This window comes from Taudactylus pleione, unplaced genomic scaffold, assembly GCF_031769625.1.
Source record: "Taudactylus pleione unplaced genomic scaffold, aTauple2 ptg000068l, whole genome shotgun sequence".
NCBI lineage: Eukaryota > Metazoa > Chordata > Amphibia > Anura > Myobatrachidae > Taudactylus > Taudactylus pleione.
This window is the reverse complement of record NW_028284470.1, coordinates 391,160-409,512: the sequence shown is the minus strand read 5'-3', so window position 1 is coordinate 409,512 and position 18,353 is coordinate 391,160.

The window sequence follows — 18,353 nt, the reverse complement described above, 5'->3', positions numbered from 1 at the left end:
GGCAGAGCCGCTCGGGGTGGATGCATGAAACTGGGAAGGGGAGGTTGGGGGAGATAAGCGGGCGGGAACAGATTGCAGAAGGCACGAAAATTCAGCCAGCCGGCGGGGAGGGGGGGCATCGCGACGAGGACGAGACATGGTGAAAAAAGACAGTGGTAATAAAGTAAATAGGATAAATATGCCAGAGATACTCAGCCTTTCCGAAATTCCACTGCAAAAGAGGCTGAGCTGCCCTCTAACCCTTCCTTATATATCCTCCATTTAACTCCTCCTATCCCTCTGCTTATAGGATGAGCTGACCACCTGACACAAACCATTCACTCAGCAAACAGGCTGTCATATACCAAAACACCTTGCAGAAACCATCAATCTAATCTATCCTCAATCCTATACAGATTTCGTCTACCAAAGTTTGCTGTATAAGAATTTGGGGTATGCGCTTTATAATGAATGGACGACTTTAGTTATAATGAGCCATCTAAGAGTTTGTACTTCGGACGCTATTTAGCATATATACAGTAAATATAGTTAATTATATATTTATTTCCATTTGTTTTATGATGGTTTCTAAATGTTTCAATTCTAATTGTTAGTACCTTACTTATATGTCAGTATTGTGATAATGTCTCTTTTATGATAACCAAACACATGGCGTCCAAGCCTAAGTGAAATATTTTCAAAGGTCTTATCATATAGTTTGGATATGCTGGTAATGTAATTTGATTTGTATTGTGCACATATGTTTTGAGCCTGACAAGTACGGATTAATAATATGAGACCAATTAACTTGATTGGTGAGGCCATATAAACATTGCCAGCGTCCAACAATAGACACACCCACTGACCAAGTCCACTGTTGAATCAAAGTGTTTGAGTGGTTCTACAGAGATGCATTAATGCCATACCATATATATATATATATATATATATATATATATATATATATATATAGCAGGTGTGGAAAAAATGCTGCAAAGCAAGAATGCTTTCAAAAATAGAGGTGTTAATAGTTCATTTTTATCAGTACACAAAATGCAAAGTGAATGAACAGAAGAGAAGTCTAAATCAAATCAATATTTGGGGTGACCACCCTTTGCCTTCAAAACAACATCAATTCTTCTAGGTACACTTGCACACAGTTTTTTGAAGGACTCGGCAGGGAGGTTGTTCCAAACATCTTGGAGAACTAACCACAGATGTTCTGTGGATGTAGGCTTGCTCAAATCCTTCTGTTTCTTCATGTAATCCCAGACAGACTCGATGATGTTGAGATCAGGGCTCTGTGGGGGCCATATCATCACTTCCAGGACTCCTTGTTCTTCTTTACACTGATGATAGTTCTTAATGACATTGGCTGTATGTTTGGGGGTGTTGACCTGCTGTAGAATAAATTTGGAGCCAATCAGACGCCTCCCTGACGGTATAGCATGATGGATAAGTACCTGCTTTATTTTTTAGCATTGAGGACACCATTAATCCTGAGTGACCAACTCCATTTGCTGAAATGCAGCCCCAAACTTGCAAGGAACCTCCACCATGATTCACTGTTGCCTGCAGACACTCATTATTGTACCGCTCTCCAGCCCTTCGGCAAACAAACTGCATTCTGTTACAGCCAAATATTTCAACAATTTTGACTCATCAGACCAGAGCACCTGCTGCCATTTTTCTGCAGCCCAGTTCCTATATTTTCATCTTGAAACCCCAGTCTGCTTTGAAATTTTTGCCTGGGAGAGACCTTGCTGAATTAATATACTGTAACTACCTTGTGTCTTATTGCTGTTCTCAATCTTGCCATGATGTATGACCAGTGACATGAAACTATCTTCCACAACCTCACCTTTGTAGCAGAGTTTGGCTGTTCCTCACCCAGTTTTAAGTCTCTTACATAGCTGTTTCTGTTTCAGTTAATGACTGTGTTTCAACCTACATATTCAAATGATGACCATTATCACCTGTTTGGTATGATTGGTTAATTATACACCTGACTAAGTCATTAAAACAGGAAATCTAAGGGAAAGTTTGAACCTGAATAATTTGTAAATATGTTTTTTTAATATTTGTGCATTTTAAGATAAATTGGTAGATGTAACGCAATATAGGTATTGTATTTTATATATATATTATATATTGAGATGAAAAAATACATTTTAAATTTCCCACATATTTGAGGTGTGTCTTAACTATAGTTCAAGCAGTCTTTTAGGAAGGGCCAGCACTACCATTAAGTAAACTAAAGAGGTTGCCCAGACCATCAACAATTTGGGGTAACCTATAACATCAAATGACTAACATCATGTCACTCAAGTAGTGTTTTATTAACCCCAACAACCTTGCACTGAGTGCCTGGCACCCAGGAATTCAAGTTAAATGTTGAAAAGTGAGAATGTACTTGATTACGCTTTAAAGAATGCCAGTGCCCCCTCTGTGCTTCCTACCCTGTCCACTATGGATGCAGGATGTCTTTCCTTTGTGTCAGTGATAGAATGAGGCCATGGTGCCAGGCAGTGTTGTCACCATGAACCGGTAATTATAATTGTAGTTTTTACAGCTTTTGGGCCCAAATTACAAAAATATGGTGCTAAGGGGCCTAATCATGATCACTAATGGGCCCCCATTACACAAGCGGAAACACTTGTGTTTTAAGTCATTCATTATTATTATTCAGCGAATTTCGAAAACCGAAAGTTTTCAGAGTTTGCTTGTGGGAACCAACTCCATCTTCAGATAGCGTTGGTTCCTGGAGCCCCACTGCTTCCTATGGGAAGGAGATTTGGGTTTGCAAAGAGGGATCCGAGCAGATCCCACCGCTTCCTCCTCTGAATGGGGACCCTGTGGCTGTGCGCATGCGTGACCTAAGGTCGTGCATGCGCGGAAAGCCAGCACATCTCTGGTAAGTAACACAGTAGCAGTGTTAGGTAATAGTGGAGACCTCTGTTTTTCAGGAGCAGCTTTCCATGCAGCGGAGCAATAATGAATTACTTCGGCAATTAAAAATCCACTGCCACAGCTCGTGACGAGTTTGATTCATAGTTATCAAGGGCCATCCGGCCCCGATGATGAATAGGCCACCACTGGAATTCTATCGCTGTTGACCTTTAGCAATCTAACTTTTTCATAAACCTGGCCTGTAGTGCTCCAGTGTGGCACAGTTGTGTAATTATCTTTGAAGTCTGAATGGCTAGAATAAAACAGCAGAGCATTAGAAAATGTATAGGTTATCCCATGTTGTAGTCAATCAGAACAATGAAACATTTGCAGGGGCCAGGCCAATCTGTAGCCAATGAGAACATTAGGACTGTAATGGGCCATGCCAATCTGAAGTCAATTGGAGCATTAGGACACTCACAGGGGACAGGCCAATTGTCCTAATGCTCTGATTGGTTACATGCTGGACAGGCCCCTATGAATGTTCTGGTGCTCAGTTTGGTTGGAGATTGGCCTAGCCCCAGCAAGTGTCCTAATGCTCCAATTTTAGGACATCGCTGGGGCCTGACCAGCCTGTAGAGAATCAGAGCATTAGGACAATCACAGTGGACAGGCCAATCTGAAGCCAATCAGAGCATTAGGACACTCGCTGGGGCCTGTCAACCAATCTGAGCATTTACAACTCAAAGTTAATGCTACATTTAAAGAAGTTTTCATGTTCTACTAGTTACATGTTCAACTTCTATTCAAGGAAGACGTTAAAGCAATTCTTACACAAATCTATATACTGAGGTAATGTTTTTTATTTTATTAAAAGAAAATAGAAATATAATTTCTCAATTTTGATGTTTGATCCTTTTATATACATTAAGATAAAACAAACCTCTGACTTTACTGGGAAACAGAACAATCACTTTCCAGTGCGCCATGATTAAATTAATTGCATGCATGTAATACCTTCAGTTAGGCATACCGTCTATCATTTTAGGTCACTTTCAAGCAACATTATTAGTGCTAGTTGTAAACAGAATTAAGTTAGACACTGTTTCTAACCCACTAATTCTTGATTCATTTGGAACAAAATTGTCTAAAATATTTATGCCCAATCTAATAAACTTCATGGATATCATTAGATTAACGATTTTTCGGCAACTGTAACCTATTATGAAGAAAATGGAAAATAAAAGTGGCTTTTCTGTGTAACCTTATTGACTAGTATATTTTAAATATGCATCATTTACGCAAATTGGAAGCATTTTTCATCAAGCAACCATACCGCAAACTCCCATAAAATGCAATAGGGCGCCAGGTCTACACCAAAGAAATTCAGAGGTTCTAGCGAAGGCTTTGAAAAGGAAATCTGTATACACATATTTGCAAACGCTTAAACATTATAAATAATATTACTACTACTATTATTATTATTAATTGGTTAATAATAATAATAATAATAATAATAATAATAATTATTATTATTATTATTTTAATCTGGTTGTTCTGTAGTCCATGTTAAAACTGGTAAAATTGGGTCAATTAATTATATATATATATATATATATATATATATATATATATATATATGCTTAGTTTCAGTACATGATGTGTTTATATTTTTCACCTTTTACACTAGACCAGCTATCCAATATGTAATTACTATATCATTCATGTTTTCATGAATAATGATTCAGGCAAAAAAATGGCTGCCTCCACTCTGTAAAGGAGATGGGTTCAGTTTTGTTACTTATTTAATTAATACCATTTATATAAAACTGCAGTGCTTTACAGAGAATATTTGGCCATGCACATTCATTCCCTGCCCGAGCTGACACACTAGAGATAATTTTTTTTGTCTACCTGTGTATTTTTAGAGCATGGGAGGAAAGTGGAGCACCTGGAGGAAACCCACGCAAGTATGGGGAGAATATACAAACTACACACAGTTAGAGTTGTAGTGGGAATCGAACCCAAGACCTCAGTGCAGTGAGGCTGTAATGCTAATCATTACACCACCCGTGCTGAACCAGCGAAAGTGTTGAATTCCCCTTGAAATCACACTGGAGAATCTTTAGAAACCATTTGAGAGAAATGAACTACCTTAAAAGTAACTCTGCCTCCCCCTTTATTACTATAATACACTATGGGGCTCATGCGTGCTCTGTGTGGCAACAAAATAAAAACATACACCAACATTCATACAGTTTGCACATTTGGTGCTTGCACATCCTTATCCTTGCAGAGGAGGAATGAGGGAGAGAAGGTAGGTGAAAGTACAGTAATTGCGAACGCCTGTAGAAGGAGCTTTATCAATTGCTTGGGCGGTGGTCCTGAGGGCTGGTTCATTTCACACTGATAATGATGTTGATAACCAGCGCTAGCTAGCAACTGATTGGATGATTGTGGAATTATCTCTAAATCTTTTAATTTACTCGTGTCTATGCTATATGATTTTGTGGGCATACTTTAAAGTGAATTGTTTGATATTGTCACTCGTGCTTTTTGTGCTTATTGACCTGGCTGGGTGTACTGTAACTAGCGTATCTGTGTGTAAGTACACCTGATGTAAACCTGCCAGTTTATTTATACTTTTTGCTAATTATATGTTGAATATGTGCCTTGTTATGTTACATTTTGTACCTGCCAGATCTAGGTGTAATCAATAGCAGTACAAATAAATGTAGATATTAATAGCAAATCTTACAAGTGGGCTACACCAAATAGCAGACTCCTGAAACCTACAAAATGTAAAATAACAAGGCACATAATCATGTCATGGTTCTGGAATTCTGTAGATCTGGCTCGGGGCCCAGGGTATTAACTGAGGAGTGCAGGAAATGGGGAGGCTTCAAGATACCACGACTCATAGGTAATACAGGTATTGGCAGACTAGAGACACTAGGAATCACGGACTGGAGCAATGCAAGGATACTAGAATTGGTACATGAACCCAAGCCACCGGGCAGCCTCTCACTTAATGGTCCAAGGACCAATCAGGCCAGAGACAAGAAGAACCTAAACTCAAAACAGTATAGTACTGACAGTCTGGACCTAAGAACCAAGCCAGGAATCGGAGTCTTATGTAACCAGGGAAGAACTACTGAAGCTATATCCCTGGTACAGCTCTGATGCAAGACCGGGACCATGATCCGGAAAGGGAACTCAGGACAGAGAGGAACTTCAGGCACACACAGTACTGAACACCTCGATGCTAAAAGACTGTGACCTGATCATGCCCTCCAGATCTGGAACCCCAAAACTGACTGTCAGCCCAAGACAAGAGCACACAGTACAGGATAACCAAAATAGTCCACCTAGATTATGCAGTAACCCACTATAGCCACAGAGTGTAGTCATACTTGCAACACAGTCCAGATGATGCCCGCACAACGCAGAGTGGATTCCATGCAGGTGATAAGATGGTATGCATCGCAGGTACACTGGCAGAACTAGAGCTGGAGTTGGAAGCGGTCTGTGGGCAGTGTGGGAGCCGCAGCGCTGATACATGGTACACAGCAGTAGATGGAATGCAGACAAAAATGATCAGTCTGTGGGCCTGATTTAGTCCCGGACTCTAAGCTGCGATCTCTCGCTATGGCCGATGGTCGCCTGTCTGCGCATGCGTATGCATTGCAGTGCTCATGCACGAGCCAGTCACTGCGTCCAGGAATCGTGCGCTCATAGTACACAGACTGGACGCTATTTTGAGTGACAGATAGTACCGTTTGTGGGTGGTAAAAGCATACCTCCCAACTTTTCAAACCGGGAAGGGCGTGCGCCGAGGGTCGTGGTTTTCGAAAATGGGGTGGAGCCAACTGAAAACAAGGCGGAGCCTTGTGGCTTCCCCCATTTTCGTCATTATAGGGGGCGTGCCCAACACTCTCCGAGATGCTGGGCAGCCCCCCAGGCTCTCCCTACGCTAGTGAACAGATGCCGTGCAATGCGCACGGCACCTGTTCACCTTCTGCACACCCGCTGCTCTGCTCTGATAGAGCCAAAATCACTCCAGGGCTTGCGGCAGCGAGACCCTACCGCAGGGTCTCCGTCGCAAGCCCGATGGTCACGATGGTCTTGACCATCGCGACCATCATCATGGATGCTCGCTATAGCTGTGGATGGTCACCCACAGCTATGCGAGCATCCAAGAGGCTGCTCCATTTTCATGTAGAAGGGCACTGATTCAGAGCGAGCGCTCTGGTCAGAGCGTCCGGCTCTGAATCAGGCCCTCTGTTCGGTTCCCCCGCCGGCCCCAGATCTCAAACTGCAACAAAACCCTCAGAGATGAAATCTCACGGCTCGCGAGCTTTCGTCTCTGCTTTATAAGGAGCCCGCGTCGGCGCCATATCACTCTGACTATGGAGAGTGAACAGAGATGGTGGATAGTGTAAGGCTAGTTGTGTCTGCTGTGTCCATCTAGGCTGGTGGTATCTGCTGTGTCCATCTGGGCTGGTGCTGTCTGCTGTGTCCATCTGGGCAGGTGCTCTCTGCTGTGTCCATCTGGGCTGGTGCTGTCTGCTGTGTCCATCTGGGCTGGTGCTGTCTACTGTGTCCATCTTTGCTGGTGCTGCCTGCTGTGTCCATTTGAGCTGGTGCTGCCTGCTGTGTCCATCTGGGCTGGTGCTGTCTGCTGTGTCCATCTGGGCTGGTGCTGTCTGATGGTACATCTGGGCTGGTGCTGTCTGCTGTGTCCATCTGGGCTGGTGCTGTCTGCTGTGTCCATCTGGGCTGGTGCTGTGTCCATCTGGGCTGGTGCTGTCTGCTGTGTCCATCTGGGCTGGTGCTGCCTGCGGTGTCCATCTAGGCTACTGTGCTGTGTCCATCTGGGCTGGTAGTGTGCTCCCTGTGTCGTCAATTGCTTCTGCCTCAGTCAGGGGAGCTCCGGGCCCCAAGTTGTGGGCAAAAAAAATAAAATATATAATAATTAAAAAGTGTATAATTTTTTTGTGTTTGCGTGTGCGTTAGCCGCACTTATTCAGACAACAACCTAGTGCTTCCTGTGTCGTCAGTCGCTGCTGAGTCAGACAGGGGTGCTCCAGGGCCCAAGTTGTGGGCGAAAAAAAAATATATAATAATTAAAAAGTGTATATTTTTATTGTGTGTGCGTGTGCGTTAGCCACACTTATTCAGACAGCAACCTAGTGCTGCCTGTGTCATCAGTCGCTGCTGCCTCGGTCAGGGGTGCTTCAGGCCCCAAGTTGTGGGCAAAAAAATATATATATAATAATAATTAAAAAGTGTGGTTTTTTTGTGTGTGCATGTGTGTTAGCCGCAACTTGGCAACACTATTGCTGCTTGCTTGGTGACTCAGTGACCGCAGTGAATATAGAGGGCAGTCACATGACAGGAGAGGAAGGTTCACATGTTATAGCTGCCGGCAGCAGTCATGATGATGCAAGGCCGTCAACGTCCTCGTCCTCTATGAAGGCCGATGCCCCAGGGCTTAAGTCAGGCCATGGACATGGAAAAGCAACTGCTTTTACTTTATTAAAGAAAAAAATCTAAAGCCAAGTTGACTTTAGATAAACAAAAAATTGGCAATAGGCCATTCAGTACACGAAGTGGCAAGGAAAAGATAAGGCCTTGGCCTTTATTTACGACTGGTGGTTCTAGTGATGATAGCCCTTTTGCTTGTTGTAGTAGTGGTGGTAATGTAAAAAAATTAAAGTTGTTAAGACGAAAACGAGTAAGACCGCTCCGGAAGAACCAACTTTATGCTCCGAGAAATCAAAATCACAAATCCCCGGGGAGAGTGTAAGTGTGTCCGCAGTTGCCATGTGCGAGCCAGACCTTCCAAATAGTGTACTTGAGGATCCTCCTTCCAACATTTGTGTGCCCTCTGTAAATGTGGGGAAGGGCAGTCAACATATTGCTGATGTAGTCATCGAGGATGCTTCTGTGGAATTGCACATGGAGGATGAGGAGGATATTTCGGTAGTTGCCACTAAGGATGATGAGGATGTTGATGATTAGGATGTTGATGCCGAGGATGTTGTTTGTGTAAGTCAGGCAACAGTTATTGCCCATGGTATGAAAAAGCCCATTGATGTCATGCCGTGGCAAAAGACAAAAAAATCCACTTCTCACGTGTGGAATTAATTTCCACCCAAATCCGGACAACAGTTGTCAAGCCATTTGTAACTGATGCCAAGCAAGAGTGAGTAGAGGTAAGGACCTTAACCATCTAGGAACCTCCTCCTTGTTACGTCATTTGGAGCGCATTCATCAAATTCCAAAGTGTATGCCGCCAAGTTCCGAAACTAAAAACGTAACAATCAGTCCAGTGTCACCTACCTGGTCCCTCTCTGTGTTATCCAAGCGCCTTCGATCTCCACCACCAACACCTGCATCATCAACAACATAATTTATCATTGGAAGTAATCCTGCTGCATCCAATGTTATAAGCATGATTGACTCCTCACCTATCCGGGATTCCTCAGAAGGATCCTTGATGACTACGCCTGTTGCTGCTGCTGTTGCTGTGAGTGGATCTTTATCCCAGAAGGGGACCAGGAGGAAGACTACTTGCAGCACTGTAACCAATTAATTGTCAAATAATCCTTTGCAAGAGCGAACAAGTATGACAGCAGTCACCCAGTTGCACATCGGATTACTGACGCCATAACAGCTATGCTGGTATTAGAAGTATGTCCAGTATCCACCATTAATGCAGTGGGTTTTAGAGAGTTAATTAAGGTCCTGTGTCCCCGCTACCAGATCCCTTCTAGATTCCACTTTGCTAGAACAGCAGTTCCTAGTCTGTACAAGGACATTAATGTCCTCCGAAATGCCATTGTATCCACTATCCACTGATATGTGGACAAGTGGAACAGGGCAAACTAAGGATTACATGACTGTGACAGCCCACTGGGTAGGCGTATTGCCTACAACAGCAACAGCAGCAGCAGCATCTACCAAATGCCAGTTGATTCAGAGGCAGGCTACTCTTTGTATAACTGGTTTCACTAAGAGCATACCACTGAGAAACTCAGTGAAATCATTGAAAAATGGCTTACCCCCACTTGGACTCTCCTCGGGATTTGCGATTTCTGACAATGCCAGCAATTTTGTGAGAGCATTACATCTGGGCGAATTCCAACACGTCCCATGTTTTGCTAACACAATTAATTTGGTTGTGCAACATTTTTTTTAAAAATGACAGGGGCATGCAGGAGATGCTCTCAGTGGCTCGGAAAATTGTGGGACATTTTAGACATTCGGCAACTGCTTTGCGAAGATTGCATGACCAGCAGATACTGTTGAATTTGCCCTGCCATCAGCTGAAGCAAGAGGTAGTAACTAGGTGGAATTCTACTCTCTATATGCTTTAGCGGATGGAGGAGCAGCAAAAGGCCATCCAGGGCTATAAAACAGACTATGACATAGGCCGTGGAGGGAGAATGCACCTTACTCAAGCGCAGTGGAGAATAATTTCCGTATTGTGCAAGGTTCTCAAACCCTTTGAACTTGCCACATGTGAAGTTAGTTCAGACACTGCCAGTCAGGTCATTCCCCTCATCAGACTTTTGCAAAAACAGCTTGAGAAACTGAAAGAGGAGCTGAAACGGAGTGATTCCGCTAAGTATGTCAGACTGGTGGATCAAGCCCTTGAATCAGATCAATATATTTTGGCGACCATACTTGATCCTAGGTTTAAGTCATACCTTGTATCTTTTTTTCCAATTGCCATACATCCTAAACATGCAAAGAGCTGTTGGTAAAAAAAATTGTCAGCTGAAGCGGCTCGTGACACGCCATCATCTCCTCCTTCTGCGGCTGCCATGAAAAAATTTAATTTTTCCTACAGAACCCCTGCTGGTCATGCAGATCAGTCACCAATTTTTTTTATCTGGTCGGGCCTGAGAGAATTTCCTACCAATAGTGACATGTCTACCGTGACTATGTCTGATACGGTCTCCATTCACAGAATGGTGGATGACTATTTTAGGGATAACAGCCAAATAGTCATGTCAGACAGTCCCTTTCAGTACTGGCAGGAAAAAGAGGCAATTTTGAAGGCCCATACACAAACTGACTTTACATTACTTAAGCTGCCCACCCTCCAGTGTGAAAGAGTTTTCATTGCAGCTGGCAACCTTGTCAGTGATTGGCGTAGGAGGTTACTTCCTCAAAATGTGGAAAAGTGATGTTCATTAAAATTAATTACAAATTCCACGAGGAAGACCTCGACCAACAATTACATACAAAAATGACAGAGGCGCCTATGGTGGATTCCAGCGGGGACGAATTAATATTGTGTGAAGAAGAGGATGTACACACTGATGGGGATGACGAGGATGACAAGGACGATGACATCTGATGTTGTAATGTAAAGCCAGTTTGTGTATGGGATCATTTCCATGTCCAATGCACATTGGCAGCTTGTTTTATGGGTGTCCAAACAAACCAAACATTTCAGCCACAATTGGCAGTCCCTGTCTATCTATCTATCTATCTATCTATCTATCTATCTATCTATCTATCTATCTATCTATCTATCCATAGATAAGCTCCCCATCCCACACTGTGCTTCCATATCCTACTGTGCTCTCCCACCTGACCATTGTGATCCCCATCCCACACTATGTTATCCCATCCCCCATCCCACACTGTGCCCTCCCATCAGGGGCGTCTTTAGAGAGGAGGAGGCCCATGTGCATCACCCGTCATGGCCCCCCTCCTCTCACTCCGGTGGCCGGCTGCCAACTGACACGGCTGGCCGTCCACTGCAGAACCGATAGACTCTGGGCACTAGAGTGTGCCCAGGGTCTATTGCGCATGTGCAGATCGCAGGGGAACTGGCTCAGCTGCCATTTTCCTGGAGATCTCCTCACAGCACATTCGTAAAACGCCGGAAATATGGCCACGATGGCTATTTTCTGGCGTTTAAACAGCAGTGGGAGACCCTAAGCTGGACTTCGCAGAGGTAAGTATTACAAAGTATGGGTGCAGGGTGTGCGGTGCGGTGTTGTACTGGAGAGAGGCAGAGCACTGTGATGGGGGCAGGGCTACCTAATGACTGCTTGTATCTCAGCCAGTGATTTGAGGAGACAGTTCCACCTACATCAGACTCCTCAGATCACTGGCTGAGAGATTGAGGAGTCATCAGGCAGCAGCTCCGCCCCCACCACAATGCTGAGCTTCACCAAGCCTCGGCAGCAGCCAGCCAGTAGTACTACTAAGTAAGTGGCTATAAGTAATATAATATATATGCAGCATGTGGCTGCGGTTAATGTCTCCCGGCCAGGTGGCAGATACATGCACCCTCCCCCCCCCCACCACCACTGGAGTTGCTGCTGCAGTGATCAGCAGAGGCCCCGTACATGCCTGCACCCTGCTGATCACTGCAGCAGCAGTGCAGGCAGCTGTACACTCCAGGGCCCCCTAGGACCTTGGGGCCCGGTATAGTTGTACCCCTGGGCCCCCCCTATCGCTGTGTATGTGTGTGTGTGTGCGTGGGGGGGGTTGCAGGCCAGTGTGTCAGAAGCTCTGGAAATACCTACTGATCTGTGACCACATCCCCGTGAAGCGTGGCCAAATAGTGAAGTGCGCATTGCTAACCCACTCTTGCCGCTACAAATGTTGGAAAATATGCTGATAACTGCTACTTTAGAATGCAGTGGTTCATGAACGCTGAGCCATTGCTTATAAATTCTAACTCTTAAGGGCACCATACATCTGCGACGGATCGTCGCGATGTAGCGATCCTGCAACCTGGCATCGCCGGATCTCTGAAATTCAACATATTGGATTTCACCGATGTGCCGATTGTGATCAAATAATGGTCATGATTGGCAGATTGGTGAAATATAACATGTAGAATTTCACCAGTCTTGTGACGGATCGCAGAACATTGATGGCCACGGGTCGGCATTTCCGACCGACGGATCGGCATTTCCGATCCCATCGCCACATCGCGAGATGATCCTTCGCAGATGTATGGGGACCTTTAGCCAGTTTCCTTGCGAGCAGGGCAGTTTCATTATGCACTGCAGCTGTGTGGCTGTACACTGATTCTAATCACACATTCCTATATGGGCAGTCTCTCATTAGGTCATGTGGTTTAAATAGTAAGGATTCAGCCTCAGTTGTGCTTCCTTGTTCCAGGATATGGTTGTATTTATCTGCTTTTGTGTTTTTGACCTTTGATTTTTTTTTTTTACTAAGTTGTTTGCTGTCTGCCCTGACCTCAGATCTGTTCGATTACATATTCTGCTTATTCTGCCTATTCTTTTTGTACCTTGCTTAATGGTATTAACAAATTCCACTGTACAATTTATTCTGCATATAGTACTGTACAGAACAGTAGTATTTTATACCTTTTCATTGTTTGTTATCATCTGGTCACTATCACTGACCCATCCACACAGGGATCATGGGCACATTACTGCCCACCTTTCTGATTGCTACTTTTTATTACACTGAAAGTCAATTACTGGTATACTTTTACCCCGCAGGTGTCTCACTATGCCACCTCGAATATCCATAGCCAGTGGCGGAACTATCGGCGGTGCAGCCGGTGCCTTGCACTGGGGCCCGCTGTGGTGCAGGGGCCCATAGCTGCCTGCATCCAACAGCACAGCTGCACCCACTGCCAGTGTCCCCTGGTCCCCATAGTATTTAAGTGTACTGTGGACCGCAGTGAGAGTGGTCCGCACTACATAGTAACAAATACACCGCCGCAAGTGGCGGCTGTGTGTTTGTTATAGCAGCCAATGAGAGTCAGACAGACTCTCATTGGCTACTGTGTCCATGGAGAGAGCCGGGCTGGAGCTCATTCATGAGCTCCGCCTTCCGCGTCCCGCAGTGGGTGATGGGAGAGACGTCATGATGGGCTGTGTAATGGGGTGGGGAGGGAGGCTGCTTCCGCTGACTCTGCCTTACAGGGAATGAGCGGCTGAGGGTGGAAGGGGGTCACCGGCTGAAGCTGCAGAAGGGTAGAAGGGGGGAGGTCTGCAGCTGATGCGGGAGAGTGGAAGGAGGGTCTACGGCTGCTGCTGCTGCTGTGAGAGGGAAAAAGGGGGGAGGTCTGCAGTTGATGCGGGAGGGTAGAAGGTGGAGAATGCGCCAGCTGCCACTGCTGTGATAGGGAAGAAGGGGGAGGTCTGCAGTTGATGCAGGAGAGTGGAAGGAGGGTCTACGGCTGCCGCTGCTGTGACAGTGAAAAAGGGGGAAGGTCTGCCAGCTGATGCGGGAGGGTGGAAGGGAGGGGCACCGGCTGCCGCTACTATGATAGAGCAGAAGGAGGGAGGTCTGCCAGTTGATGCGGGAGGGTGGAAGAGGGGGGGGGGCTGTCTGCTGTGCCCTGGGGGGGGGAGGAGGGCTCTGGCTGCTGCTGCTAATGGGAGGACGGGGGGCACATAAAAGGTACCACTGTAGGGAGGGGGCGGAGACTAGGAGGCGGACATTGGGTTGGAAAAGGAGCTGCTGCAGTGAATTGTGGGCAAGGACCTGGATGCTGCAGCCTCCAGCCAGGACCATAGCTGCTGGATAACAACACTTCCAGGATGGAGAAATCAAACTAAGGAACGAGCGGTAAGTTCAAAACACTGCTCATTGTTAAATACAGGTCTGCATAGATTTTGAATGGTGGTATGAAAAAACCAAACCGCAAGCTGAAAACCAATGCAATTTACATTAATAAATTCCAGATTCCTCTGTAACACATGTAACAAGTTTGAAAGTTCTCAAATTCGTTAGAAAATGGAGCCCATAGCCCTATCTCCATCCAATTTATCTCTCTCCAAGGCTTAGTATGTAAACCCCTTTATTTGAAAAATGCCAGTTAGGAGCTGATTGGTTGGTACTTTATCTCTCTCCACTTAATCAGTCTGTAAAACCACAACAGAATATGCTGCCGCAAATATGTAAATGTTAATAAACAATATTTTGTTATTCCATCAGTCCATCAATCAGAGACTCTCCTGCCAGGCAGCCAGGCAGCACTGGCTGGATGTAGTCCAGTTTCTTCTGGGCAGATGGAATTTATAAGGAAGTTGCATGTGGTGCTGTCATGTAGGTCAGGGGGAGTGTGCTGGTCACAGATAAGGACAATATATTGCAGCATCCTGTTCATTCTATGCCGATAGTCCCAAGCTGACAAGGTCAAATACATTTTGTCCATTCTCTTCCTCCTGTGTTGTCCTTCTGGCTGACCATAATCTACTTTACTCCTGGGAAACCAGGTTATAGACTGGCAGACTAAATGCCGCCGGTCTTTATCACGACAGGAGAAGCCCAACAGGGGACTTAAGATAGGCGCCGAAATACTGAGGCTTATCTTAATACCGACGCCGGGAACACCGAAAGACACCAGCCCAAACGAGGTCAGTCCGGGGCATCCTTAGCGTTAGCCACGGAGGGTTAGGGTTAGGGTTTGGTACCCCCTGGGCTAGGTTAGGGTTAGGCACCCCACCGGGAGGGTTAGGTTTAGGGTGTGGGAAGGAGGGTTAGGTTTAGGTACCCCCGGGGGACACTTAGGGTTAGACACCACCCCGGGAGTTTTAGGCTAAGGTACCCCTAAGGGATGGTTAGGGGGGGGGGAGGGGAGGGTTAGAGTACTTACCAGCCGGCGTTGGGATCTCCTCCTGTCGGCAGTGGCGTATCTATAATGGGCACCACACACCCTGCACCCATAGTATACTTACCCCTCTGGACTTCCAAGTCGGCGTGGGGGGCCGGTGCCGCAAACACGGCTGGAAAATGGCCACCGCGGCCATTTTCCTGTCATTTGCGCATGCACAGTGCAGGGAAAATGACCGCCATGGCCATTTTCCCAGTGACTTGCCCATGCGCTATAGACTCCGGGCACACTCTAGTGCCCAGAGTCTATAAGTGCGGTGCTGGCCGCTAAAGGGAGAGCGGGGGCTCATGTCGGAGATTGCCCATGGGTCCTCTCCTCTGTAGAAATGCCCCTGCCTGTCGGGCTTCTACTGTCGGGATTTAAACCGCCGGTATTTCATAACGATTCCCTACTCCCACCAGAGAATATGAGCGAGGGAGTTACAAGACGGCAGAAAAGATTATTTTTTAGATTTCTGAGGTGAGATTTTGCCAATATTAGCTCTTAAGGAGCAATTTGATGGCTCCCACTAGGTGCTCCATGTTCCAGAGGTTACTCACCTTGGGCCCATGTTGGTTAGGGCGCAATACCCATTTTTAAATGTAAAACAAGCTTTTTTCAAAAAGTGCATGCAAAGTGATTTCACCAGTGATATTCAGACATCCCTGTCTCAGGGGGTCATTCAGACCCGCTCGCGAGCGGAGCGAGGGAGCTCCGTCGTGCGCATGCGCGCGACCCGGATAGCGACGGGTTTTCCGTCGCACCGGGTCTCGCACCAAAGGGGGCGTGCTGTCGATGTTGATTGACAGCATGCCCCCTTTGGTGGGCGTGCCGGGGGCGTGCCAGGGGCGTGGCTGCCAGACGGAGGCGTTCCCATGGGAACGCCTACCGTCTGACGCCGGCCCCACTGACATCACTAGTGATGTCAGTGGGAGAGCCAAAATCACTCCTGGGTTTGCGGAAGCGAGACCCTACCGCAGGGTCTCCGTCGCAAGCCCGATGGTCGCGATGGTCTTGACCATCGCGACCATTATCATGGACGCTCGCATAAGCTGTGGGTGGTCACCCACAGCTATGCGAGCGTCCAGGAGGATGCTCCATTTTCATGGGGGAGGGCCCTGATTCAGAGCGAGCGCTCTGGTCAGAGCGTTCGGCTCTGAATCAGGCCCTCAGTCGGCACCAGGGGCTCACATCGCCTCATGCTTCCGGCAGCCAGCACCTTAGCTGGAGGGCCAGATGGCGTTACCGTGTCTACTGGTGGCACCTTTGAACCTAGTGTCTCCCCCCCACCCCTAACATACTACCAATTTAGCAGCTTGGACCATCTTTATTACATGTGTCATTTTTTTGTATGTTTAAACTCATTAGTTAAAATAAATGTTAAAATGGGCTTTACCATATAAAATGCACCTGGGAGGGGCAGAGGATTCCCATTTGGATGTATAGACTCTTTGGCCCTCATTCAGAGCCACTCGCTAGTGGCAGTACGCTCGTTCCGAGCGATGTTCGCACATCTGCGCATGCGTACGTTTTTTAGTACGCATGCGCGAACCAGTCAGTGCGGCTGAAAATCATTTGTATGCAATATAGCGAGTGCCTGCTATTTTGAGTGACAGAATGAGGCGTATGTGGGTGGTAACAGGGGAAGGTGCTTGAAAACGGGGAGTGGAGATCCGTTCGCAGGCGTGCTTAAAGGTCAAAACGGGCGTTTTATGGGTGTGCATAATTAATATAGCAGCGTCAATGACCACGTCACTTGTTTTTTTTTAACTCAGAACTGCTCGCAAAATAGCGGTTGAAAAAACCAACCACAAGAATAGCAAGCAGTTCATACGCTGTACGATGTACTCGATTAATCTAATAAATAGCGGACATGACGTATGGTGCGAGCGGCCAGGGGGCGTTTTTAAGAAATAAACAAGCGTATGTTTTGCTCGCTCGTTCAGACTTAGAGGTGTGAACAGACTGCAATGTGCGAACGGATCATTTGCATAGCCACCCCTTGTTTTTGAACGAACGAACGCAAATAGCGAACGGCTCTGAATGAGGGCCTTTGTTTCCACCATCACTGAGAATGTGAAAAAAACCCACATCTTTTTGCGCAGAAACAAATGCTGTGCGCTCCCTCCCCCTACCTAAATGCACCTGCTTCACTCCTTCAATTTCATTTAAATAATTTATCTTTCACAACTATATCTTGTTATTGCCAGATAGAGCATACCCCCGCCGCATGCATCCTGATGTTTACCGCAGATCAAAATTGATTGGAGATCCATGCAATGTCGATTGTTGGTTGTGAGCGGTAACTGGGGGGCGACTAACTGTTGCCGGCTTGTAGCAGGCATGTCGCTGTCAGTGACTGCATCTAAAGAGGAAGTTGCACTGACACCGGAGTCCATGGTCAGTTGGATATTGTGCCTGCTTCTCAATAGCACAGTGAGCATCTCAATAGGATGCCCATCGGCTGCGGTATTAGAATAAAGTCGTAGTCGCTACTGTAATTACATCCACCTCTGAATCACCCCCATAACAAGCACTGTAATAGAAATTTATTGCACCCTTAGCCAGCCACACCCCCTGAGGCCGCCATTTCTGTCAAATACAGTTCTGCTTGGAGCATCCCCATTATGTTCCAGGCAGGGACATGTAGTAAGGGTAGGCAGGGGAGGCATTGCCTCTATTATACTCCCTGTCATGCTCCAGAGTTTTGAAATAAAATCTGTGTTCTTATACATGTGTGACTCCCCTGCCATTGACCTCACCGCATGTCAATGGTTCCAGGGGGCTGTAAGTCTGGGGCGTCCAAAGTACACTCCGGGTGGCACTACGGCAGTGATTCAGGCTGCAGGGTGCCATTCCAGGCACCATGCTA